Genomic DNA, 26,155 nt, shown 5'->3' with positions numbered 1-26,155 from the left:
ATGGAGCTTCTCTCTTCCTTGATTTTAAAATATGCTCTAGTTACAGGAGGCGAGGAGGAGGAAGAGGAACACATTAAGGTATTTGCGTCTACTTTAAGTCAAAGGATTTAACTGTTTTTTGTTTTGTATTTTTAAGGGAACAAGTGATGCTAGGATGAGGCAGTAGAAGAGTTCATAAGCTTCTTTGACCCCTAGTCTTCTGTGATGTTCAATGTTATTAAGTGGTATCTGCTGCTGCTGCTACCGCTAAATCACTTCAGTCGTGTCTGACTCTGTGCGACCCCATAGACAGCAGCCCACCAGGCTCCCCGTCCCTGGGATTCTCCAGGCAAGAACACTGGAGTGGGTTGCCATTTCCTTCTCCAATGCATGAAAGTGAAAAGTGAAAGTGAAGTTGCTCAGTTGTGCCCGACTCTTAGCGACCCCATGGACTGCAGCCTACCAGGCTCCTCCGTCCATGGGATTTTCCAGGCAAGAGTACTGGAGTGGGGTGCCATTGCCTGCTAGACAGAAATAAATTACCATATGAGCAACCATGGTTTTGAAACCATGAAGTACACACAGCAGGAAACGATTACATTAACAAATGTGTTTATCTCCTGTATACTATGTAATATTAGCATGAGATGGAATATTGCAATATATTTGTAATTTTTCACTTTGTCCAAAACTTAAACTCGATTTTTGACTCAGTTAAAAGTGATTATCTGTTCACAATTCAATTCCATTTTGGATTTCATGCAGTCTTCTTCATAATTACTCTGACCAAAGTGAGGAAAATTCAGCTTATGAGGATTCTTTTTTAGTTTATTTTCTTATTTAAGACCAGACTAGGAAAGTGGCCATTTCTTACAATTTTGTTTCTTGTTATATTACTAACAAATTATATATTATCTTTTTAATAATTGGATCTTGAAGAATCAGGCAAAAGCTTGATATTTTCTCTATCTTTTTAAAATATCCAGCTGATGGGAGTCTGATATTTTTCTGTTTTCAAAAATCTACATCAAAATCCATACAAATGTCTTGTCTCACATCACAATGAAAATAATTCAACTAGGAAAAAAATCCCTTTTTCTGTGTATGTACAAAGTAGTCATTTATATCAGAGAAGGCAACAATTCTGTGGGGGGAAAAATGTGATTTCTAAAGAATCTTTCATATATTTTTAACTTAGATCCTTATTTATCAAATACAAAGTTTCATGCATATTCCTCAGGAAATAAAGGGTATGAAACATCTCTTTATTATTTAATACTACCAGTTGACTTGATTTATGTTATTGAAAATACTGTTTCCTATTTACTACTTCCAAACATTTGTCTTCCTTTCTGTCCCTTCTATTTTTGTCATTTGTTTGCTTGTTTGCTTGTTTTGTTGCTATTTGCTTGTTTTGTTGTTGTTTTTTATAATTTTATGTTTTTTAGAAAGAGGATATAATTGAAGAATTTGAAAATTTTGTGTGGAGCTGAATAGCTAACCTACAGTCCCATCTTCATATCCTCTTACTCTTGAGAGAGAATAAAACTCTCCATATTCTTTAGATAACAAGATTTTCCTTGCATACGGCTGGTTTTTATTTCCCCCTCCTCAGCAAAACTGCTGATCAAGTGTCAGGTTCCATTTGGATAGCTTAAAAGCACATTTTGTTGGTTATAACTCCGGAAAATGTCCCCAGTTTACTTTAATTGTCTTCTCTCAGGTGGCAGCAATCAACTGACAGTGATATCAGAAGTGTTTCCTATTAGAGCAATGCATTTAGATTCTCCAGCCTTCTCAGACATACCATATACAAGTGATAATGAGCAATGTGACAATTAAATAGATACCATTTTTGAGTTGCTATATAAACAGCAGGACAAAGACTTATTAATAATTACCAGAATACCAGCTGATAGAAAAAAGCCAACATTTTTTCTAATGTGTGGATTCCAGAAGAGTCCCTTGGAATTGATTCCTTTATCTACATTCTTGGATTAAAGCATGCCATGGTGAAATGAAAAAACACACTTCATATACTTAGCCTGCCAACATGTTCCCTTTCCCCTACCTAATACTACAGATATTAATTATCCATTATTTACTTGTAACTAAAGATTGAAAAAAAAAGTATACATAGTTTTATAGTTGCTACTACTTATGAAAAAGGAAAGAAATATGTATTGCTTTAAAAATCATTTTCTACATTCACATTAAACTAATTCCCCTTCTGAATTCAGTATGAGGAACCAGGAGTAGATTGGAAGTGAAAACTTTTTTAAAAATTTAGTAATTCTAAGAGGTATATCAAATATTCAAATTCAGTTCAGTTCAGTTGCTCAATCATGTACAACTCTTTGCAACCCCATGGACTGCAGCACGCTAGGTTTCTCTGTCCATCACCAACTCCTGGAGCTTACTCAAACTCATGTCCATCGAGTAGGTGATGCCATCCAACCATCTCATCCTCTGTTGTCCCCTTCTCCTCCCACCTTCAATCTTTCCCAACATCAGGGTCTTTTCTGATGAGTGAGTTTTTCACATGAGGTGGCCAAAGTACTGGAGTTTCAGCTTCAGCCTCAGCCCTTCCAATGAATATTCAGGACTGACTTCATTTAGGATGGACTAGTTGGATCTCCTTGCTGTTCAAGGGACTCTCAGGAGTCTTATCCAACAACACAGTTCAAAGTCATCAGTTCTTCAGTGCTCAGGTTTCTTTATAGTCTAACTATCACATCCACACATGACTACTGGAAAAACCAGAGCTTTGACTAGACAAACCTTTGTTGGTAAAGTAGTGTCTCTGATTTTAATATGCTGTCTAGGTTGGTCATAGATTTTCTTCCAAGGAGCAAGTGTGTTTTAATTTCATGGCTACAGTCACCATCTGGAGAGATTTTGAAGCCCCCCAAATTAAAGTCTGTCACTGTTTCCCTTGCTTCCCCATCTATTTGACATGAAGTGATGGGACTGGATACCATGATCTTTGTTTTGTGAATGTTGAGTTTTAAGCCAACTTTTTCACTCTCCTCTTTCACTTTCATCAAGAAGCTCTTTAGTTCTTCACTTTCTGCCATAGGGTGGTGTCATCTGCATATCTGAGGCTATTGATATTTCTCCTAGCAATCTTGTTTCCAGCTTGTGCTTCATCCAGTCCAGCATTTCTCATGATGTACACTCTATATAAGTTAAATAAGCAGGGTGACAATATACAGCCTTGAGGTACTTCTTTCATGATTTGGAACCAGTCTGTTTTTCCATGTCCAGTTCTAACTGTTGCTTCTTGACCTGCATACAGATTTCTCAGGAGGCAGGTAAGGTGGTATGATATTCCCATATATTGAAGAATTTTCCAGTTTGCTATGACCCACACATTAAAAGGCTTTGGTGTAGTCAAAAAGCAAAAAGTAAATGTTTGTCTGGAGCTCTCTTGCTTTTTCGATGATCAAACAGATGTTGGCAATTTGATCCAGTTTGGCCATCTGGAAGTTCATGATTCATGTACTATTGAAGCCTGGCTTGGAGAATTTTGAGCATTACTTTGCTAGCATGTAAGGTAAGGGCAATTTTGTGGTAGTTTGAATATTCTTTGGCATTGCCTTTCTTTGGAATTGGAATGAAAATTGACTTTTCTAGTCCTGTGTCCACTGCTGTTTTCCAAATTTGCTGATATATTGAGTGCAGCACTTTCACAGCACAATCTTTTAGGGTTTGAAATAGCTCAACTGGAATTCCATTACCTCCACTAGCTTTGTTTTTAGTGATGCCTCCTAAGGCCCACTTGACTTCACATTCCAGGATGTCTGGCTCTAGGTGAGTGATCACACCATCGTGGGTATCTGGGGCATTAAGATCTTTTTTGTATAGCTTTTCTTGTACTATTGTTACCTCTTCTTAATATCTTCTACTTCTACTGGTCCATACCATTTCTGTCCTTTATTGTGCCCATCTTTGCATGAAATGTTCCCTTGGTATCTCTAATTTCTTGAAGAGATCTCTAGTCTTTCCCATTCTTTTGTTTCCTCTCTTTCTTTGCATTGATCACTGAGGAAGGCTTTCTTATCTCCCCTTGCTATTCTTTGGAACCCTGCAATCAAATGTATATATCTTTCCTTTTCTCCTTTGATTTTAGCTTCTCTTCTCTCTCAGCTTTTGTAAGGCCTCCTCAGACAATCATTTTGCCTTGTTGCATTTCTTTTTCTTGGGGATGGTGTTGATCACTGCCTCATGTACAATGTCATGAACCTCCATCCACAGTTCTTTAGACACTCTATCAGATCTAATTCCTTCAATCTTTTTGTCACTTCCACTGTATAATCATAAGGGATTTTATTTAGGTCATACCTGAATGGTCTAGTGGTTTTCCCTACTTTCTTCAACTAACTCTGAATTTTACAAGAAGGGGTTCATGATCTGAGCCAAGTCAGCTCCCAGTCTTGTTTGCTATATAGAGGTTTTCCATCTTTGGCTGCAAAGAATATAATCAATCTGATTTTGGTATTGACCATCTGGTGATGTCCATATGTAGAGTCTTCTCTTGTGTTGTTGGAAGAGGGTGTGTTCTATGACCAGTGTGTTCTCTTGGCAAAACTCTGTTAGCCTTTGCCATGTTTCATTTTATACTCCAAGGCCAAATTTGCCTGTTATTCCAAGTATCTCTTGACTTCTACTTTTGCATTCCAGTTCTCTTTAATGAAAAGGACATCGTTTTTGAGTATGAGTTCTAGAAGGTCTTACAGGTCTTCATAGAACCATTTTACTTCAGCTTTTAAGCATTCTTGGTTGGGGCATAGACTTGGATTACTGTGATATTGAATAATTTGCCTTGGAAACGAATAGAGATCCTTCTGTTGTTTTTGATATTACACCCATGAACTTTGCATTTTGGTCTCTTCTGTTGACTGTGATGGCTACTCCATTTCTTCTAAGGGATTCCTGCCTGCAGTAGTAGATGTAATGGTCATCTGAGTTAAATTCATGCATTCCAGTCCATTTTAGTTCACTGATTCCTAAAATGTCGATGTTCACTCTTGCCATCTCCTGTTTGACCACTTCCAATTTGCCTTGGATTCATGGATCTAACATCCCAGATTCCTATGCAAGATTGTTCTTTACAGCATCGGACTTTACTTTGATGACCCATCACATCCACAACTGGGTGTTGTTTTTGCTTTGGTTCCATCTTTTCATTCTTTCTGGAGTTATTTCTTCAGTGCTCTCTAGTAGCTTATTGAGACCTTCCGACCTGGGGAGTTCATCTTTCAGTGTCCTATATTTTTGCCTTTTCATACTGTTCATGCTATTCTCAAGGCAAGAATACTGAAGTGGTTTGCCATCCCCTTCTCCAGTGGACCGTATTTTGTCAGAACTCTTCAGCATGACCCATCCATCTTGGGTGGCCCTACACAGCTTGGTTCATTATTTCATTGAGTTAGACAAGGTGGTGGTCCATGTGATCATTTTGATTAGTTTTCTGTGATTGTGGTTTTTACTCTGTTATCCTTATCCCTCTGAGGAATAAAGATAAAAGGTTTATAGAAGCTTCCTGATTGGAGAGACTGACTGAGGGCAAGTGGGTCTTGTTCTGATGCGTGGGGCTATGCTCAGTAAATCTTTAATCCAATTTTCTGTTGAAGGGTGTGTTCCCTCCCTGTTGTTTGACCTGAGGCCAAACTATGGTGGAGGTATGAAGATAATGGTGAACTCCTTCAAAGATCCTGTGTACACACTGAGGCACTCGGTGCCTCGGACCCTACAGTGGGCCCCTGCCATCCCACGCCTCCACAAGAGACTCCTGGACACTCACGGGCCAGTCTAGGTCAGCCTCCTAGGGGGGGTCACTGCTCCTTTCTTCTGAGTCCTGGTGCCCACAAGGTTTTGTTTGTGCCCTCCAAGAGTCTTTTTTCCCAGTCCTATGTAAGTTCTGGTGGCTCTATGGTGGGGTTAATGGTGACCTTCTCCCTCATGCCATACCCCAGCCTGTGGTACCCAGAGCCCCTGCCCCTGTCAGCCCACTGCTGACCAGTACCTCCACAGGAGATGCTCAAACACTCAAAGGCAGGTCTGGCTCAGTTTCTGTGGGGTCTCCTGGTGTACACAAAGATTTTATTTGAGTCCTTGGAGTGTCTCTGGTGGGTATGGGTTTTGATTCTAAATACGATTTTGCCCCTCCTACCATCTTGCTGGGATTTCTCCTTTGCCTTGGACATGGGGTATCTTTTATTGAATTTAATATTTATTTAGATTTAACATTCAAATTAAATTTTGTAAAAATTTTATTCTCTTATTAAATCTCCTACTACTGTCAGTGGATGACTGAATGATGCAGAACTAGTAAGTAAGTTCTCACATGTATGATCACTCTCAGATTTCTTCAGACTCTGAAACCTAAACTCTGAGAATGTTGGGCTTCCCGGGTGGTGCTAGTGGTAGAGAACCCACCTGCCAATACAGGAGACATAAGAGACGTGGGCTCAGTCCCTGGGTAGGAAAGATCCCCTGGAGAAGGGCTTGGTAATCCACTCCAGTATTCTTGCCTGGAGAATCCTATGGACAGAAAACTGGCAGGCTACATAGGGTCGCGTAGAGTCAGACATGACTAAGCAACTAAGACATACATACACACATATATTAGAACTTTAAGTCACAGAATGGTCAGTTAACATGACTAATTGAGTCACCTAGGTTTTTACACTTTAAAACATCATACAATGTATTGAAATGAAAAGTAAGAAAGCCTCTAGTGCTATATTTTGACTTAGAACAACTAATTTACTTGGGAGAAAATGGTTAAATCTTGATTTTTTTCTTCTCAATTTTGTCAAGCTCTTTGTTTAAAGCCTACTTTTATACAGTAAAATGGACAGTTAGAAAATGCCACAAATTTCATATAACTCATGTTTTTATTATTGCTTTGTTTCCTTTTACATTCAAGAAGCTATATGTAATATGAAGTAAAAACAAAAGACATGGGGAATATGCAAAGATGACTAAACTATTTGTTGTTGCTGCTGTTTTGTCACTGTTCAGTTGCTAAATCATGTTTAACTCTGTGACCCCATGGACTGCAGCACACCAGGCTCCTCTGTCCTCTACTGTTTCCAGGAGCTGGCTCAAATTCATGTCCATTGAGTCAGTGATGCTATTTAAACATCTCATTCTCAGTTGCCCGGTTCTCCTATTGCCTTCAATCTTACTGAGCATCAGGGTCTTTTCCAATGAGTGGGCTCTTCACATCAGATGGCCAAAGTATTGGAGCTTCACCTTCAGCATTATTCCTCCAATGACTATTCAGGGTTGATTTCTATTAGAACTGACTGGTTTGATCTCCTTACAGTCCAAGGGACTCTCAAGAGTCTTCTTCAGCACCACAATTAGAAAGCATCAATTCTTTACCAGTCAGCCTTCTGGACCAACTCTTACATCCATACATGACTACTGGAAAAACCACAGCTTTGACTATAGGGACCTTTGCTCGCAAAGTGATATCTCTGCTTTTTAATATGCTCTCTAGGTTGGCCACAGCTTTCTTTCTGAGGAGCAAGTGGTTCTTTGTTTGTTTGTTTTAAATTTCATGGCTGCAGTCATCATCTGCAGTGATTTTAGAGCCCAAGAAAATAGAACCTGTCATTGTTTCCATTGTTTCCCTTTCTATTTACCATGAAGTGAAGGGACTGCATGCTATGTATGACTTGGTTTTCTTTTCAATGTTGATTTCAAGCCAGCTTTTTCACTCTCACACTCATCAAGAGTCTCTTCAGTTCCTCTTCACTTTCTACCACTAGAGTGGTAGCATCTGCATACGTGAGGTTGTTGATATTTCTCCCAACAATATTGATTCCAGCTTGTGATTCATCCAGCTGGCATTTCGCATGATGTACTCTGCTTGAAGTTAAATAAGCAGGTTGACAATATATAGCTGTGTCATATACCTTTCCCAATTTTGAACCAGTCTAATAAACCTCTGTGAACAATAGCCTCATACCATTAATACATATGTATGGAAGACCTTTACAGAAATAGTTAAAATCCTTGTTTCCCTAAGCATATCTGTTCTTTTACACTTCACTTGAAAGCTGCAACATCATTGCAATTATCTGTCATCATTATAATATGAAATTGCATAAACTGCTTATGATTTTAGGTTAACTGTTTTCTTCTAAGAAAGGGGTATATAATAAATTCTTTAAAATGTGCCAAATGTTAAAATATAAAATGAAATAAAGTGAGCAATGAAGAAAATTATTTATCAAATGGAATAATTATTTACTAATTATTCACTTTAAGCTTTCAAAATGTGGTACAGTGTTTGTATTTGTAATAACTCTTTCATTTTTCATATGAAAGCATATCCATAAATATTTGTCTAAGTAAAGACCTGCACTGTGTACAAATGACTGTTGAAATTGAGTGCTTGGAAAAAGATCTTCAATGTTTTCACTGAGAAATAATGAAAACATATTTGATAAATAATTCATTTACACCTGCTGTGCATAATAATCACTCATGATGTTGGAGCTCTTTCTGAAATAGTTCTCCAAACAAGTTGTCCTTTGCAGTGTTGTTTCCAGTGAAGAGACTTGAAAGTTTGTGATATTTCAGTAAGCATGTTGGTCTAGGAAGTAATACAATAAAATTACTCCCTGAAGCTTTGTGTAAATGATTTTATCTTAAATGTGCAAATGGCTTGGTTAAGGTTTAAATAAAAATTCTGTGAAAAGAATAGCATTATGCAGATCCTAAATCAAGCTACACTTTTTACTTTCTTCAAGTATCTATTGATGTGGCATATTAAACATATAGAATGTTTTTAAAATAGATGTGAAAGTATTATTAAAGTATTATTAATATTATATGCCTAAGCTTCCCAATGGGTGGTCTTCTAAGAAGCCTCAACTAGGAATGTGCTAGAAATGCAAAATCTCAGTCTCTTCCTCAGATCTACCACTGTATCAGAAACTTTGAGGGTGAGACCCAGTGATCTGAGTGTCACAAATCCTGCAGGGAATTTTGATGCTTGTTCAAATTTAAGTATTCCCAGTTACATTATGAGGGTGCCATATTGGGGGTGGGGGGCAAAGATTTCTATACTATTAGTATGTCATAAATATTTAGCATGTCTTGAAGATTAAGAATTTATGAAACCAACAATATACACAAACATTTCCATTTGCACTTGAATGTGAAAAAGTATTTTTGTAACTTTCTATTTATATTTAAATAATTTTCACATAAGCAGATACTAAGTCTTTTCACCTTTCATTTTCAAAACTTTTTTTTGTATTTCACATTTCATAAGAATCTGCCTGCACTGCAGGAGACCAGGGTTAGGTCCCTGTGTTGGGAAGATCCCCTGAAAAAGGAAATTTCAATCCATTCTAGTATTCTTACCTGGAAAACTCCATGGACAAAGAAGCTTGGAGGGCTACAGTCACGGCGTCTCAAAGAGTCAGACACAACTGAGTGACCGACTTTCACTTTCAAGAACATATATTTTAAGAGGGTTCTGAGGAGGTACAAATATATAACATTTTTCAAAGTAAAAAAAAAGACCTTTGTTTCTTTTTGGTGTTCAGTTACTGAATATAATACAGTTCTTTCATACTTTCATAATATTTATATTGGTGAAAGATCATATAATTAAGATTTCCTGTACTGGAGGGTTAATAAAAAGAATCATGACTCATACACAAAAACAATGAGATTTTTAGATGAAATAAATTGAGATAAAATGTAATAAGATGCCAACAAATTCAAATAAAGGAGAGCAAAAATTATGCCTTTATTCTGATCCTTGGTTTTGAACAGTTATTCATTGGTTTGGAATCTATATTCCTTAGGCATTTACTTAGTTGAAATTATTTCTTCCTACCCAAACATGCTTTCCCATATACTAATGCCACTGCTAAAATAACTTAGAAGTTTCTTTTCTAACAATAACTGTTTTCAACAAATCTTAGGGTGAATAAATGAAAGAGGTTGCCCTAGCAGTTGCCAAGTTCTGGGATATCTTTGAGGAGTAAAGACTGTTAATATGCATATATTGCTTACTACAGTTATCTAGGGTATAAAAACTGACTTGGTAGCTACTAGTAATAGATGATAATTAAAATTATGGAGTGATTGAGATTCAGGGAAAATAGAGCTAACAGAAAACCTAAGACAAAACGTAGATGCTCAATAACACAGAAAAAGTCAATAACACAGAAAAAATCATAAAATCAGAAAAATACAGGAATAATAAAAATTATATTTAAGGCAAAATGCCAGGCTAGATGATCACAAGCTGGAATCAAGATTGCTGGGAGAAATATCAACAACCTCAGATATGTAGATTATACCACCCTAATGGCAGAAAGAAAAGAGGAACCAAAGAGCCTCTTGATGAAGGTGAAAGAAGAGAGGAAAAACACTGGCTTAAAACTCAATATTCAGAAAACTGAGACCCAATCCCGTCACTTCATAGCAAATAGTTGGAGGAAAATGGAAACAATGACAGATTTTATTTCCTGGGTGCCAAATCACTGTGGAGAGTGACTCTAGCCATGAAATTTAAAGATGTTTGTTCCTTGGAAGGAAAGCTGTGACAAACCTAGACCTATTAAACCTAGCATATGAAAAAGGGAAGACATTAGTTTGCCAAGAGAGGTCCACATAGTCAAAACTATAGTTTTTTCAGTAGTCATGTATGAATGGGCGAGTCGGACCAGAAAGAAGGCTGAGCTCCAAAGAATTGATGCTTTCAAACTGTGTTGCTGGAGAAGACTCTTGAGCGTTCCTTGGACAGCAAGGAGATCAAACCTATCAATCCTAAAGGAAATCAACTCTGAATATTCATTGGAAGGACTGATGCTGAAGTTCCAATACTTTGACCACCTGATGCTAAGAGCCAGATCATTGGAAAAGACCCTCATGCTGGGGGAGACTGAGGGCAAGAAGAGAAGGAGGCAACAAAGGATGTGATGACTGGATGGCATCACTGACTCAATGGACATGAGTTTGAACAAACTCCCAAAGATAATGAAAGATTTATAAGCCTGGCATGCCACAGTCCATGGGGTCACAAATAATCATATACAACTTAGCAACTGAACAACAAAAATAAAAGCGATTGGGTTATAAGACAAATCATGGTTTCATTGCTATAAGAGTGGCATAAAGAAAACAAAAATGAAAGAAATAGAAAGGAGAGTCTCAAAAATCAAAGACAACCTAAACAGGAATTTGAAAAAAGTAAGAGCAAAATGTTGAGCAGACACTAAATAACAATTGCTATTTTTATGCAGAAAGTCATTTTGGAATTTTATAACCATAAGAGAGAAAATTTTCATAGCAACATGAGAACTTCACTGAATAAAGTGGAGCCTAAATTTAAGGGTGATATAATATCTAAAAGGCTGATATTGTAGAGATAACCTCATTAGATATATTTTACCATTAAGTCCAGTATACCTCTAATATCTTAATTAGGCTTAATAGCCAAATATTTCAAATATGCTTGTTATATAAAGTTATATATAATCCTCCTTAATAACTGAGACTTGAACCAGATGTTCTGCTAAAACCAGATTTTTAAAACTTTTAAAAACTGCAGGAAAGATTTGATTTTATTTGATCTTAAAAATCCATGTATATCTTTTGACAACAGGGCCTTTTTATTGTAAGTATTGCTAACAAGCTGTGAAACTTTCTCAATTGGTTTAGAAAGTAATTTAATGACCACCATCCCAACCATGGCACAGTCTTAGTGATCAACTAAATACTGGTCATGAAAGCCAATTAATCCCACCCTTGAAAGCTCTGTTTGGCAGGTACATTAGAGATGCATTAGAGATTGGCCACTTGGAGAGACCATGTAGGAGATTTGCATGCAACTGTGCAAAGACATCTCCTGACAGAATGTAAAGCTGAGAACTGCCTTCACAAGTTTAGTTTCTCTGAGTTTTTGTTTGTTGATTTGGTTTGGTTTTTAGTTTGTTTTGTCCAGAGCAGCGGTGCTGAGAGCTGCTGCTGTGAATGTTTGTTTCTGCAGAACTGCACACCTGATTGACATGTCTTGATACTAGTAATTTGCCTTGGTGCAGTACGTTGTCACTTATGGAGGTAACCTTGACCACAGCTCTGGTTTGTTAGTATATATAGTTTTTCCAGATCGTCTTCACCCCAACAATCTATTAGGTGTTTCTGAAAGAAGATACTGAAATTTAAATATATTTTCTTTAACCCTTTTTATTGCAAAATATCACTTGTAAAAAAATATAGCATACAATTTTATCATAAATACTTGTGTATTCATCATTTAGATTAAGAAATAGAGCATTGCGAGCAACCTAGAAATCTAATCCCATACTCCCTCCCAACTATCCACTCCCAACAGCTAAAAGATAACTGAATTTCATAGCAGTCACTTTATATAGTCTTTATAATTTATACAAATCAAGCTTAAAACTCTAATACCCACTTGCTTAATTTTTGAAATATGTATAAATGATATCATAGTCTTTTATGTCTGGTATCATCCAACCAATATTATATTTGTAAGGTTTAGTCATATTGCTCAGTGTAGCTATAGAGCTTTCATTTTGTTCTACATAACGTTGCTGTGAATATTCTTGTACATGTCTCGTATACCTATTATTCTTTTCTACATATCCAGGGGTATCATTTCCGGAGGAGGAAATGGCAACCCACTCCAGTATTCTTGCCTTGAAAATCCCACTGATAAAGGTCTGGAGGGCTACAGTCCATGGGGTTGCAGAGAGTTGGATATGACTAAGCGACTGAGCAGGAGTATAATTGCTAGAAAATGGAGTATGCAAGCATTCACAATTAGGAGAGAGCACCACATTGATTTCCCGTTACTCTCTCTTCTGTAATGTATGAGAGCTCCCAGGGTTCTACACTTTTGCCACACTTTTACATTTTAACCATTCCAGTGGATACATAGTGGTGTCTCATCAGCTTTCCCTGAATACTAGTAAGATTTGAGAATTTCTTCAGATTTTTATTTGATAGCTTGATATCTTATGGGATATCTTTCCCATATTCTTACAAGTTCTTTTGGGTTATTTTCTTATTAATTAGTAGCAGTTCTTTGCATATTCTGGATACTAGTCCTTTGCCTGTTTATGTATTGTAAATAAATTCTCCCACTTTGTGAACTTTTTTTTTCATTTCACTGGCATTGCTTGAAAATAAGTTCTTAAATCTAATGTCCAATTTATCAATATTTTCTTTTATGGTTTACATTTTGTGTGTCCTATTTAAGAAATATTGCCCCATTCCATTATAAAGATATTCTTCAATAGTATCTTTTAGAAGTTTTGTTATTTCCCACCTAAATTTATAATTTCCTGGAATTAATTTAATATATGGTACAAGGTAGCAATCAAATTGCACTATTTTCCATATGGAAAATCAACAGCTCCACCAACATTTGTGAAGACAACTTTATTTCTTATTGCTATACATTACCACTTACAGTTGAATTGGGTCCATATATGAACAAATCTACTTATTCACTGTAGTATTTTATGTTCAACTGATTATTTATATATTCTTGCAGAAATGACACATGTTCCCTTTACTGCAATGTGATATCAGTTCTGATATCTGATAGAGCATGTCCTCCCTTTTGCCCTTCTTCTTTGAGGCAGAGTGTAATGGCTATTATTAGCATTTGGATTTTCATGTCAGTTTTAGGGTAGGTCCATCATATTCTGTAAAACTCTACTGGAATTTTTATTGAGATTGTAGTGACTCTAGAGGTGAACTTAAGGAAAATTAGAGTCTTTACAATAATGAATGTTTTACTCCATAAACATGATAGACATGTCAATGTATTTCCTTTACATTCTCTCAATAATGTTTTGTAGTTTCTTCCAGAGAGGTATTTCTCTTTGTCTGCTAGACTTATTATTTGATATGTTTAATGTGATTTTATTTTTAAATATATTTATTTTATTGTATTTTTTAACTTTACAATATTGTATTGGTTTTTCCATACATCAACATGAATCCGCCACAGGTATACACTTGTTCCCTGTCTTGAACCCTCCTCCCTCCCTGTACCATCCCTCTGGGTGGTCCCAGTGCACCAGCACCAAGCATCCAGTATCATGCATCGAACCTGGACTAGCGACTCGTTTCATATATGATATTATACATGTTTCAATGCCATTCTGCCAAATCATCCCACCCTCTCCCTCTCCCACAGAGTCCAACAGACTGTTCTATACATCAGTGTCTCTTTTGCTGTCTCATACACAGGGTCATCGTTACCATCTTTCTAAATTCCATATATATGTGTTAGTATACTGTATTGGTGTTTTTCTTTGTGGCTTACTTCACTCTGTACTGTTTTAGAATTTCTTTTCCTTTGCAACTGAGTTTTATGATTTAACTTGCAAACAGAAAATCTGCTAAAGTAGTTTACTGATTTTGATACTTTATTTGTATTCTTTTGTTTATATCTATATATTATCATATGTGGATAAAGAAGATTCCTTTTCAGTTCCATTCAGTTCCATTCCTTTTGTTTCCTCCTTTAGCTTGGTGCACTGTTCAAATCTCCAATAAGATTCTAATGGCTGGTAGTAGCAGGTACCTATGTCTCCATTTTAAGGGGATGACTAAAATATGGTTTTACCAGTAGTCATGTATGGATGTGAGAGCTGGACTATAAAGAAAGCTGAGAGTGGAAGAATTGATGCTTTTGAACTGTGGTGTTGGAGAAGACTCTTGAGAGTCCCTTGGACTGCAAGGAGATCCAACCAGTCCATCCTAAAGGAGATCAGTCCTGGGTATTCATTGGAAAGACTGACGTTGAAGCTGAAACTCCAATACTTTGGCCACCTGATGCAAAGAGCTGACTCATTTGAAAAGACCGTGATGCTGGGAAAGATTGAGGGCAGGAGGAAGAGTGGACGACAGAGGTTGAGATGGTTGGATGGCATCATGGACTCAATGGACATGAGTTTGGGTAGGCTTCCGGAGTTGGTGATGGACAGGGAGGCCTGGCGTGCTGCAGTTCATGGAGTCACAAATTCGGACAGGACTGAGTGACTGAACTGAACTGAACTGAAAAATTTCAATATCAAGCACTATTTTTGTGATAGCACTTTTTTTTGTCATATTCATTTATTGAAGGCATTCATTTTATTCTGGATTTTCTAGTTTTTTAAAATAATGAGTATATATGAAAGGATATAAATTAAATTTATCAAATATTATCCTGTAACATTTTGAAGATGATACAATTCTTATTTTTCCTGTTAATGTTACATTAATAGATTTTCTGATATTAAACTAACCTTACACTCTCCAAATAATATTAAACTAGTTATGATGTATTACCCTTTTTACTAATTTCCTAAACTAAGTTTGCAAATATTTATTAGATTTTGAATTCTATATTCATACTTAAGATAGGCATAAAAATGTCTTTTCCAGAAGTATTCCATTATCACAACATGAATTGAGAAGCATTGGTGCTGTGGGATTTTTAGTTCCACCAGAGGGTTTTGAACAACACTAAATTATTTATTGCTTAAATATTTGGAATTGTTCACCAAATGAAAGCATCTAGACCTAAATTTTTGTTTTGCGTGGCTTTGTAATGTTTTCCTTAAATTTGAAGAAAAAAAGTTTGTTGAAAGGCTTTTAACTAGGGATTAAATTTAGTCAGTATTCACAGGATTGCTCAAATTACTATTTCTACTGTGTCGGCTAAATTGCCATATTATTGATTTCAAGATTTCATTACATTCTCTTATCTCATATATTTCTGAGAATTTTTCTATTAAAGTTTTATCTTTTAAAGCAGTTTAGGTTCACAGTAAAATCAAGAACATACAGAGATTTCTCATATACTCTCTACCCTCACACATACAGTTGTTATTTAGTCCCTAAGTAATGTCTGTCTCTTTGCGACTCCATGGGCTGTAATGGCTCAGTGGTAAAAAAAAAAAAAAAAAAAAAAATCTGCCTTGCCAAGCAGGATATGCAGGTTTCAATCCCTGGGTAGGGAAGATCCCCTGGAGGAGAAAATGGCAACCCGCTCCAGTATTCTTGCCTGGAGAATCCCATAGACAGAGGAGCCTGGTGAGCTACAGTCCATAGGGTCACAAAGAGTCAGACATGACTTACTGACTAAACAACAACACACATGCAAAGCCTCTCCCGTTATCAACAACTCACACCAGAGTGGTCCATATGTTGCAACACATCACCATCACCCCAAGTCTATAGTTTATATTAAGGTTCACTCTTGGTGTTCTATAGGAGAAGGCGATGGCACCCCACTCTAGTAATCTTGCTTGCAAAATCCCATGGATGGAGGTGCCCGGTAGGCTGCAGTCCAAGGGGTCGCTAAGAGTCGGACATGACTGAGCGACTTCACTTTCACTTTTCACTTTCCTGCATTGGAGAAGGAAATGGCAACCCACTCCAGTGTTCTTGCCTGGAGAATCCCAGGGATGGGGGAGCCTGGTGGGCTGCCATCTGTGAGGTCTCACAGAGTCGGACTGAAGCGTCTTATCAGCAGCAGTAGCATCTTGGTATTCTATATTATATGTGCTGCATACGTGCTCAGTCGCTCAGTCATGTCCGACTCTTTCCTACTTTATGGACTGTAGCCTGCCATGCTCCTCTGTTCATGAGATTACTCCAGGCGAGAATATTGGAGTGAGTTGCCATTTTCCCTTCCAGGGGATATTCCCAATCAAACCTATGTCTCCTGCATTGGCAAGCAGATTCTTTACCACTGAGCCACCTAGGAAGCCCACTCTGTTATATGGATTTGGACAATGTATATTCATTGTACCCATCATTATAGGATCAGAGAGAATATTTACACTGTCCAAAAATTCCTGGTCCTCCACAACTATGCCCTTCACCCTAACACTCCTAATCCCAGCAACCAATGATCTTTTTACTGTCTCCATAGTTTTGTCTTTTTCAGAATGTCAATTAGTTGGAATTTCTAAGAATTTTATTCTTAAAATTGGCCATTTTCTCTCTCTGCTCTGTCTCTCTTTCCCTAAGCACACCAAAGTTTGTCAGTTTTATGGATCTTTTGATTGTTATTTTATTCTTTCTGGTTTATTAACTCTATTATTTTACTTTAATTCTCCTATATTTGCAAAACATACAAATTACTGTTATATAACTTCTTGAGAAGGATGCTTGGTCCATTGATTCTGTCTTTCTTCTTTTCAAATACATGCATTGAAAGACAAAAATTCTTTCTAAGCAAAGATTTTTCTGCAAGTTTTGGTGTGTTATTTTTATTATCATTCAGATTAAAATCTATTCTAGTCTATATTATGACTTTTCCCTTTGACTTTTGAGTTATTTGAAAGTATTTCCCTTAGTTACCAAATATATTGAGGCTTATTTAACTTTATAACTTGTTTTTATAAAAATAATTTGTGGCTAAAGCATTTTCTTTTTATGATATCTAATTTTTGGCCTTAAATAAAAATTGATTAACAACCAGTATCCATGTAACTTTTGTAAATGAGTGTACTTGAAAGAACGCTTGTTTCTGTATTTGTTGGGTGTAACATTTTATATATAATATCCATTCTATCAAGTTTGCTAATTGTTTCTCAAATATTCTATAGCATGGCTGATTTTTGATCCAATTGTATAAACAGTTCTATCTGTAGACCTGCTTTTTTCTGCTAGAGTGCTATAAATTTTCCTTTTTATATATTATTGAATACTAAATAATTTATATAATTTTAGACATATATCTCATCAGTGAATTAAAATTGATATGGACTGTTTACCTTTATCTCTTTTACCTTTAATTATAATATTTCTATCATTAATATAACTCAGAATTTAAGTATTTTGTATGAACTACCTTTTGTTCTCTCTTCTTTTGATAATATCTATCATTTTTTAACAACTCACTAATTCAAACTGTATATCTTTATATTTTTGACATGTTATTCTAGAAGTTATTTTCTGCAATCTGAAAATCCTTGTGTTTTAATTGAAACATTTAATCTATTTGTTGTTGCTGCTGTTCAGTTGCTAAGTTGTCTCTGACTCTTTGTGATCCCATGGTCTGTAGCATGTCAGGCTCCTCTGTCCTCCATTATCTCCTGGAGCTTATTTAAATTCCTGACTATTGAGTTGAGGATGCTATCTAACCATTTGATCCTCTACAGCCCCCTTCTTTTACCTTCAATATTTCCCAGCATCAGGGTTTTTTCCAACTAGTCAGATCTTTGCATAAAGTGGCCAAAGTATTGGAGCTTCAGCTTTAGCATCAGTCCATCCAATGAATATTCAGGACTGATTTCCTTTAGGATTGACTGGATAGATCTCCTTGCCATCCAAGAGACTCTCGAGAGTCTTCTCCAGCACCACAGTGTGAAAGCATCAGTTCTTGGCCCTCAGCCTTCTTTACGGTCCAACTCTCACATCCACACATGCCTACTGGAAAAAGCATAGCTTTGACTAATTAGACCTTTGTGAGCAAAGGAATGTCTCTCCTTTTTAAAATGTTGTCTAGGTTTGTCATAGCTGTCCTTCCAAGGAGCAAGAGCCTTTTGATTTCATGGCTGCAGTCACTGTCCACAGTGATTTTGGAGCCCAAGTAAATAAGATCTGTCACTGCCTCTACTTTTTTTTTTTTTTCCCCCTTCTATGTACCTTGAAGTTATGGGATCAGATGCCATGATCTTGGTTTTTTAATGAGTTTCAAGCCAGCTTTTTCACTTTCCTCTTTTACCCTCATCAAGAAGCTTTTTAGTTCCTCTTTACTTTCTGCCATTAGAGTAGTATCATCTGCATATCTGCATATATATACACATATATTTATATAACTGAATTTAAATATACCATATTTTTCAATCTTCTCTATATATGCCATTTTTCTGTTTTCTTATTTTCCATCTCTCAACTTTTTTGCTTTAAAGCTTTTATTATCCAATCTCTCCCTCTTTTTATTCTAGTTATGAACTCTTTTTTTTAAACTCATGTGCCTAACCTCTATTACTGTAAGCTGTGCTAAACCTTATAAGACATCACTATTTTTGTTTAATGAAATTAATATTCTTACAGATATACCCAGATATTTCCCCCTTCCTGGTATTCTTATTTCTGTGTAATTTCCTAGTGCCTTTGAAGCAAGTTTCCTTCTCCTGAAATAATTTCTTTAGGGTTTTACTGTGCATCTTCCTGTAATAAATTCACTCATTTCTCATTTTTTTCTGAAAACATCTTTATTTTTACTATGTTTCTGAATTAAGTTTTGCTGAGTATAAAATTTGTTGAAATTTGTAGTCTTTCATCATTTAAAGATGGCATTCCAATGTATTCTGGTTTCCATCATTTTTATTAAAAATCCAATTGTTAATCATACTGTTCTTTGGAACATAACATGTCTTTAATCTCTGATGGATTTTAACTCTGGTTCTTTATATTTTTATCTCAGCAGTTTTTAAATATAAAACTGAGTTTCATTTTATTTTTATCATATTGAGGTTTGTAGTGCTCCCTATTCTGTGACTTGATAACGTGATGCCTTTTTCCAGTTTCGTTCAGTTCAGAGCCATCTTCAGATATTACTTCTGCCCCATTTCCTATCCAATTTTCCTTGGATTACAATTTCAGAAAGGTAGGCCTGCTTTCTGTGTGATCTATGTCACATTCCATTATTCTGTAATTTTCATTTTTTGCTTCTCTGTGCTTCATTCTGGACATTTACTTCTAAGATATCCTCTTTGGATTAATTCTCTTTTCAACTGTGTCTGGCATGTGTTGAACTTATCTTACTGGTTTCTTCATTTGAATTTATTGAAATTCTATATTTTTATTTGGTATTTTAAATTTTCCAGTCTTCTGTAAATACTCAATATTTGCTTTGGCTTCTTTTGACAGAGAGAGATCATTATTTCAAGACCTGTGTCTAATAACCTTACCATTTGAAACTTAGTGGGCTTGTTTCTATCTTCTACTGCTTTTTTTACTTCTCTTCATCATGTGTTCTCTACTCCTATTCTTGGTGACTTTTTTACTGTGTACCTTTTGTTTTTTTTTTAATGTTTATAGATAATTTGACTTTTAAGATGATAACATCTTGCTCCAGAGTTTTAATATTTGTTCAGCCTGTCTCCAGAGAGACCAGCAGTAAGATTACCTCAGTTCAATTCCAGATATGAGAGAATAAAAAACTGAGCTGCAGTCACTTCTGGGTACTACATTCAGCTCTTCCATATCCCTATGATGTCATCCTGGACACCTATCCTTTCCCTCTTAGTTCAAAGAAGCTTTCAATTGTTCAACCCTTTATCAACCCATTCCAGAACTGGAAAACATCCATAGGGAAAAACATTCTAGCATGAATCTTCCTTTTGATAGCTACCTATTAATTCTGTTGCTCTCTATAACATCTCTCCATATTCTATTATTCTAGTTGTCCTTGGCAGAAAAACTTTGTCCGAATTATTTACTCTACCTTTACTAGAAACTCCACTGCACTGATTTTGTTTTTTTTCTTTTAGTTTATGACACTGGCATGGCTCAAAACAGAACCATAAGGGAGCCAATAAGAACACGTAGGTGTTACAGAAACTGCAAAGAATGTTGTTGTGGAATTTTTTTTTTTTTTTTAGTTGAGACTAATATCCTCATTGAATCAAACTACTCTTTCCTCAGCCAAAATATCAAAAATAAGAATACAAATAAGATTTCTTGTGAATTTCAAAGTTTTCATATTATTTTCTCTTGCTAAATTTTAAATTAAAAATATGAGATTATAAATCAAAACTGTATTATAAAATATTTATCAAAATTTTGAATTAAAATGTAAAAGCAACCAACTTTAAACACATTTGCATAAAATACATTTGTTAATTCTTTTTTCCTTTTTCATATTGAACTATCCTCAGATGATTTGCATTATAATATTTGAGAGTTTTAGCTTTATACTTGTGTTTCAGGACCAAAAGAGAAGGACATATTTGGAAAATATAAACTTTGGATTTTTTTTTTTTTAATCAAATGATCTTGAAAACCAGTAGGTACTTGCAGAGTAGCAGGAAACTGGGAAGTGAACTGGGAGGCAAAAATAAGTGGAGAAAGAGGCAGAGAAGAGTTCGAGTCAAACTATGATCTTGACACAGAATGCTGCTGCAGCTGAGTCACTTCAGTTGTGTCCAACTCTGTGCGACCCCATAGACGGCAGCCCACTAGGATGCCCCGTCCCTGGGATTCTCCAGGCAAGAACACTGGAGTGGGTTGCCATTTCCTTCTCCAATGCATGAAAGTGAAAAGTGAAAGTGAAGTCGCTCAGTCGTGTCCAACCCTCAGCGACCCCATGGACTGCAGCCCACCAAGCTCCTCCGTCCATGAGATTTTCCAGGCAAGAGTACTGGAGTGGGGTGCCATTGCCTTCTCCATACAGGGGCATAAATGAAAAATGTTTAAAAAATATTCAAGTTAATATATAGTATTTCCACTCTCTGCTGTTTATTATCCACCACCACCAAGTAATTCTACAGTTTACACTGAACCTTGATGGGTTTCCTACAAATTTAGCTCAGTCCTGACTGCCAACCTACTGTCAGAGTCCACAGGTGAAGACGCTGTCCTACAAGACTGCCCCCAGTTCAGAGGCCATCACAAGTTCAGGTTGTTACCTGTTCTTCTGACTGACAGGCTATGAACTGAAGGTTTCTATTGGTCCTTCCTGGGTTCTAATAGCTCTTTAGAGCAGAGGTTTCCAACCTTCTTGGTGCTAGGAACCGGTTTTGTGAAAGACAGGTTTTCTATGGATTGGGTTGTGGGGGTGCTTTCAAGATGATTCAAACCTATGACTTTACTGTGCACTTTATTTCTATTCTTATTACATCAGCTCCACCTCAGATCATCTGGCATGAGATTCCAGAGATTGGGGAGCCCTGGACTAGATTAGCTTACAGAACTCTGGAAACCAGTTTACTAATCAATTTACTGCTTTATTACACAGGATATTCAAGGATATAAGTGAGTAGGCTAATTAAAAGATGCAGGAATAGTTCATTTTATCACTGTTTGCTTTATTGCACTTCACAGATATTGCAGTTTTTACAAATTAAAGGTTTGCAGCAACCCTGCATTGAGTAAGTCTATGGGGCCACTTTTCCAACACGATTTGCTTGCTATGTATCCGTGTCCCATTTTGGTAGTTCTCACAATATTTCACACTTTTCCACTATTGTTATATTTCTTATGGTGATCCGTGATCTTTGATGTTTCTATCATTATTGTTTTGATGTGCGACAATATTGAATAATGTGTTTTAATGACTGCTCTACCAACCAACTGTTGTCCTCTCACTAACCCTAAGACAACAATACTGAAATTAGGACACCTGCAAGGCTTCGTGGGCAGGGAAGGGTAGCACATCTCTCACTTCAAATCAAAAGCTCTCACTTCAAATCATTAAGTTTACTGAGGAAGGCATGTTGAAAGTTGAGATAAGCCAATGTTAGGTCTCTTGTTAGGTCTCTTCACACTTAACCAAGCTGTGAATACAGGAGACAAGTTCCTGAAGGACGCTGACAGTGCTACTCCAGTGAACACATGACTCATAAGAAAGCAAAACAGCCTTATTGCTGACAACAAGAAAGTTTCAGTGATCTGGACAGAAAACCTAACCAGCGACACATCCCATTAAGAAGAAACTTGATCCAAAGAAAGGCCTTTTCTTCAATTCTATGAATGCTGAGAGAAGGGAGGAAGCCACAGAAGAAAAGTTTGAAACTAGCAGAAGTTGGTTAATGGGGGTTAGGAACAGAAGCCACCTCCATAACATAAAAATGCAAAATGAAGCCTCAAGTACTGATATGAAAGCTGCAGCAAGTTATCCAGAAGATCTAACTAAGAAAATTCATGAAAGTGGCTACCCTAAACAACAGATTTTCAATGTAAGCAAAATAACCTTCTACTGGAAGAACACGCCATCTGAGACTTACACATCTAGAGAAGAGACGTCAACACCTGCCTTCAAAACATTAAAGGAGCGGGCTAATTTTCTTGCTAGGCACTAATGCCACTGGTGAATTTAAGTTGAAGCCAATGCTCATGGACCATTCTGAAAATCCCAGCACCCTCAAGAATTATATTAAAAATACTTTGGTTGTGGAGTAACAAAGACAGAATGACTGCACATCTGTTGATAACGTGGTTTATTGAGTAGTTAAAGCTCACTATTGAGACCTACTCTCAGAAAAAAAAAAAATCCAAAATAATAGTGCTCACTGATAATATACCTAATCACCCCAGAGCTTTGATAGATATGTTAAATGAGATTAATTCTGCTTTTATGCCTAATAACACAACATCCATTCTGCAGCCCTTGGATCAAGAATAAATTTGACTTCAAGTCTTATTATTAAAGAAATACATTTCATAAGGCTACTGCTGCCATAGATAATGATTTCTCTTATGGATCTGGGAAAATTCATTAAAAATATTCTGGAAAGGATTCACCATTCCTGATTCCATTAATAACATTTATGATTCATGAGAAGAGGTCAAGTCATCATGAACAGAAATTTGGAAGCAGTTGATTACAACTCTGCTGAAGTTTTGGAGAGGATAAAGACTTCAGGGGTGGAAATAATTGCAGATTTGGTAAAAACAGCAAAAGAACTAGATTTGAAAGAATCTGCATATATGACTTGAATTCCTGAAGTCTCATGATGAAACTTTAATAGATAAGGGGTTGCTTCTTATGAATGAGCAAAGAAAATGGTTTCTTGAGATGGACTCTATCCCTGATGATATGCTGTGAAATTTGTTGAAAACAAAGTATTTAGCCTATTATATTAACTTAATTGATAAGTTAAGGCAGCAACCCTTTGAGAGGACTAACTCAAAATTTTCAAGAAGTTCTACTGTGGATAAAAGTTATGGGATGGGGAATGAGGTGGGAGGGGGGGTTCAGGATGGGGAACACATGTACACCCATGGCTGATTCATGTCAATGTATAGCAAAAACCACTACAATATTGTAAAGTAATTAGCTTCCAATTAAAGTAAATAAATTTTTTAAAAAGTTATCAAATAGCACTGCATGCCACAGAGAAACTATTTACAAAGGGAAGAGTCAATAGACACAGCAAACTTCATTTCTGTCTTATTTTACAAAACTGCCACAGCTACCCCAACCTTCAGCAACCACCCTGATCAGTCAGTGGCCATAACATCAAGGCAAGACCCTCCACTAGCAAAAAGATTCCAACTCACTAAATGTTCAGATGATGGTTAGCATTTTTTTAGTGATAAAGATTTTTTACTAAGTATCCACATTATTTTTTTTAGAAATACTGTTATTGAACACTTAATAGACTATTAGTACAAGGTAAATATACCTTTTATATTCATTGAGAAACCAAAAAATCGTGTGACTCACTGTATTGAGAGATTCGCTTTATTGCAGTGGTCTGGAAGCAAATGTGCAGTATCTCAGGGATATGTCTGTGCATGGTGCAAGGTCTGGAAGGGTCTTGAATACTAGAGCTTCTGTTCCAGTCTTTAGATTCATTCTGGTTCAGCAACCAAAGTTCAGGAAGCACATCAAAGCCTGTCCTTTAAAGTTTTTATGAAGTCGTCATTACAGGGGCAGGTATCAGTAAATCATCCTTGAACTCAATGTCCAAGGCTTCTTCCTTTCCTGGATCATTTTTCCTGGCAACCAGCTCCTCCTTAAGGGTTTTCCAAAAGTTACCTCATTAACATAACCTCAGTATTGGTTGAAAGGGACATGTTATGAATCACAAAAGGTATTCTTTTCACCCTTATTACTCTATCATTTATATTCCAAGGTTTTAGGATCTCTGGTGATAGAAAAGGACTAAGACCAAATATGTATTTCTTTTTTTAAAAGTATTTATTATAAATCATAGTGTCACAAATGCAAAAACAAAAACAATTTGTGAAAGCTAGAAAATGGCATTAAAAATAACTTAAAAGTAAACTCATCTAATGTTTGTCTTCTTATCTTGTAGACAACCCATCCACTCTAAATATCTGATTTGATTTTATTAACGTATGTGTATGTAAACTTTGATCTATCAAGAAAGGATTTATGTTTATTTCCAAGTATCAGATATTTCAATGACAGCATAGGTCTGTGAGGATACTTGAAGTTTATGAATTCCATCAATATAAGCAGATTAAAGGCAAGTAAGTGTCACAAATGGTAGGAATAATGTTTAAGAAGGAAAATTATTCTTTTCAATTATTTATTTATTTTTGCATGTAAGTTCTATCCTTTTTGTTTACTCAGTAAAGCTGCCTGTTACCCAGTAAGAGACCAGAAACAAACTCTTAGAATTACCTTAAGTTCCTACTGAAAATGAAGATTCCACGGAAAGCCTATCCTACAACTGTTAATAGCATACAACCCAGAATTCCCTTTATAACATGCTCTCAAGATGATTGTTTACCACTGAAGTTTTCAAATCATACTAGTAAAGCCTTAAGGACCCTCTCCATCACCAGTAAAATCCACTGATGAATTCTATAGTGAAGATTGCTGCTGATTACTATCTGAAGCCCATGAAACAAAAGCAAGACATCCTAATAATACTTTGCCTTAGATATTAACCACATCCTTGGGGTTGTGATTGGCTGAGCATGAAGAACATGGAAACAAAATCTTTTGTTTACTTCTAAAATTGACGGCAACAGTTTGAACTGGACATGGAACAATGAACTGGTTCAAAATTGGGAAATGAGAACGTCAAGGATGTATGTTGTCTCCCTGCTTATTTACTTCTATGTAGAGTACATCATGTGAAATGCCAGGCTGGATGAAGCACTAGCCAGAATAAAAATTGCAGGGAGAAATATCAGTAACCTTAGATATGCAGGTGACACCACGGTTATGGCTGAAAACAAAGAGGAACGAAAGAGCCTCTTGGTGAAGCTAAAAGAGGAGAGTGAAAAAGCTGGCTTAAGACTCAACATTCAAAAAATGAAGATCATGGCATCCAGTCCCATCATTTCCTGGCAAATAGACAGATAGATGGGGAAACAATGGAAACAAGGACAGATTTTTTTCCTTGGACTCCAAAAACACTGCAGATGGTGACTGTAGCCATGAAATTAAAAGATGCTTGCTCCTTGGAAGAAAAGCTGTGACAAACCTAGAAAGCATATTAAAAGCAGA

General features: G+C 36.3%; 1 pseudogene; it reads left to right on the top strand.

Annotated features, from left to right (window-relative positions):
* On the top strand, positions 1-24,250 carry LOC133252158 (tigger transposable element-derived protein 1-like; annotated as a pseudogene).
* Positions 24,251-26,155: the final 1,905 nt, after the last annotated feature.

This window comes from Bos javanicus, chromosome 7 (assembly GCF_032452875.1).
Source record: "Bos javanicus breed banteng chromosome 7, ARS-OSU_banteng_1.0, whole genome shotgun sequence".
Classification (NCBI taxonomy): Eukaryota; Metazoa; Chordata; class Mammalia; order Artiodactyla; family Bovidae; genus Bos; species Bos javanicus.
The sequence above is the reverse complement of the archived record's forward strand: the minus strand, read 5'-3'. Positions and strand labels throughout refer to the sequence as shown.